The sequence below is a fragment of the Mastomys coucha genome, unplaced genomic scaffold, assembly GCF_008632895.1.
Source record: "Mastomys coucha isolate ucsf_1 unplaced genomic scaffold, UCSF_Mcou_1 pScaffold9, whole genome shotgun sequence".
In the NCBI taxonomy this organism is placed as follows: domain Eukaryota; kingdom Metazoa; phylum Chordata; class Mammalia; order Rodentia; family Muridae; genus Mastomys; species Mastomys coucha.
In genome coordinates, this window is record NW_022196915.1 from 91,034,539 (window position 1) to 91,037,396 (window position 2,858).

A 2,858-nucleotide genomic window follows, 5' to 3' on the forward strand; every position below is an offset into this window, starting at 1 on the left:
TGAAAGGGAGACAAGGCAAAGGGGATCTTTCGAAATGTAGCACTATGAATAGTTTTTTTTTTTTTTTGAAAGAAGAGATAAACAGCACAGATCATTCCAGAAAGCTCAAAACTCAGCACATTGTTGTTTGTTTTCCAGTGCTGAGGGTCAAACCCCAGCCTTCACCCATGCTGGGCCAATTTCACTACCATGGACCTACAAGCCTGTCCTAGACAGTTCACATTCAATCATAGTAGTGACAAAAATATAGCAGCAAGGGCTGGAGACACGACTCAGTGCTTAAGAACACTCATTGTTAGTATAGATATGCCAGGTTTGGTTCCCAGCAGTCACATAGGGCAGTGCTCAAGATCCCAGAACTCTAGGTCCAGGGACTCTGAAGCCCTCTTCCTCCCTCCTCAAACACCAACACACACGGTACACATAGAGAGAGGCACACACACACATGCACACACGCACGCGCGCGCGCGCGCACACACACACACACACACACTGGAATTAAGATATCAAATCGAAAATAGGAAGAAAGAAATTAGAATATATGTGTTAAATTTCCCCAGCACTGGACATACAACACTAGGTTAAAAGAGTTCATCATATGTTCAAGGACATGATGCAACAAAGACCCAGAGCCAGAAATCTATTTTTATGAAATTCTCAACACCTTCAGCTGAAGACAAATGCTAAGGATTCTTGGAGAAAGGGGGAAAGCATTAGATTATTAGGGATGCAAACCTGCAGTACCACAGAGAAAATTGTCACCAGTTATACCCAATGCCAGGAAGCCTTGGCTCTGGGACTTCCTGTGAGGAGTAGAACAGGCCTTGAGGCTGGAATGCATTAGAGCTCAACAGCAATTAAACCTGAAGGTAAAGGAGAGGCATTTTTATGAAAAAAATTAAGCCAGATCTAGCACTGTGAATGTATGTGTGTGTGTGTGTGTGTGTGTGTGTGTGTGTGTGTGTGTGTGTATCTATAAGCAAAGCAGAAATGGTAAGTACTTGAAGTATTTCATTCTACAAGAATAAAGCACGAGTCAGGAAACTCTACTTTTATAGCATGCCACCTTGAACTCTATGTTCGTTGTTTCTACATCACTCCGGCAAAGTGCCTGAGAGGAAGAAGGGAACCAATTACAAGCCTATCGCTTTTTGCCCCTATACTAACATATTTAGAATGTACTGGGGCTGAAGCCATGCCTCAGGAGGTGCAGATGCTTGCTGAACAGGCCTCGGGGTCTGAGTTCAAGCCTTCGAACCCACATAAAGGTGGAAGGGAAGAAGTAAATCCACAGTTGTTCTCTAATCTCCACATGTGATCTAAGGCATGTGTGCATTCATTATTTGCATATATAATAATATTAAAATATTTTTAATTAAAAATAAAAGTTCTGGGATAAAGATAGAGGTATCTTCAGGAAAGCATTTTGTGTCTGCCACACCCAACTATGGAAGTTAGCTCAGTAACATAATCACCTAAACACAAACAATAATATCCTCATTTAAAGAAACCAAAACATTGAAACAAAATGAATAAGGCACTGATACACAATGAAACACACTGCTACACTGATACACACTGGCTCCTCCTATGACTAACACCAAGAAGAAAAAAGGCACAACCCCGACATGCGGCTTTTACATTTGATTGGCATAGTGACTCAGGAGTTCATGTTTTTCAAAAGTACTTTTACCCTCACGGTGCAGTGCGTTAATGAATATGTGGGAAGTGGGAGGAGGAGGAGGCTGGGGAAGAAGAGAATAAAAAGTGCGACTCATTTATCATTTTGTGTCAAAATGACTCATGAAAGTCATAAAGTAGAAACTAGGCTAGCCATCGAATGTGATGTTCGGAAGCCGAAGGAAAGGTCAAGAGAGCATTGCTTTCCCTAAAGATTCTTATTTTACTTTTGAGAAAGCAGATTTTGTTTTGATTTTTTGAGACACAGCCTTGGTTGTCCTAAAACTCACTATGTAGGCTGACCTCAGATTCACAGAGAACTTTCTGCTTTGCCTTCTGGGTGCTGGGGCTAAAGGTGTGCAAACCACACCAGCTTGGGAAAGCAGATTTTTGACAACACATAGTAGAAAAAAAAAAAAAAAAAGGTTAGATTCATGTTCCATCTCATATCACATGGTCTGAAGCAAGTAACCTAACCTCTGATTTCTAGAAAGTGGAATACCAATATCTGCCTCATGGGCTGCACATGTCAGTCTCACAGTAAACAGACACACATACAAATCAGGCGTTCACATAAGTTACAGACTCTGTCAGTGCAGGAGACACTGGAAAGCCTTGGAGGTTTTTCTATAGTACCATTGGTTTTCTGCAGAAATTTCTGAGGTAAAGGCTGACTATTGTCCCAAGATGAATGTAACAATGCAGATGAGACTTTTTTATGTTTCTGTCCTCACTGGTTACATCCAGATTTAGGGATAAGTAATTTTAAGTAGCTGACTGATTGTCACCTTCTGGTTTCTCCGGAATCGGGTTACTTACGCCCATACTTATGATAACAAGATAAAAAATATATACCTCTAACAATGTACACACTCTACTAAGAATCTGTTTTTTTCCATATTTTGCATGTAAATATTTTTTCTTCTATATTCCACAATTAAATATTGCTTGATCTATATCACTGATCTGAACTCTATAATCTTAATGTACATACATATGCACATATGCTTGTATGTATGTTTGCGTGAATGTGTGCATGTATAAAAATAGAATCAGCATAAAAAAATGTCCTGGTAGGGCTGGAGAGATGGCTCAGTGGTTAAGAGCACTGACTGCTCTTCCAAAGGTCCTGAGTTCAGATCCCAGCAACCACATGGTGGCTCACAACCACCCTTAAC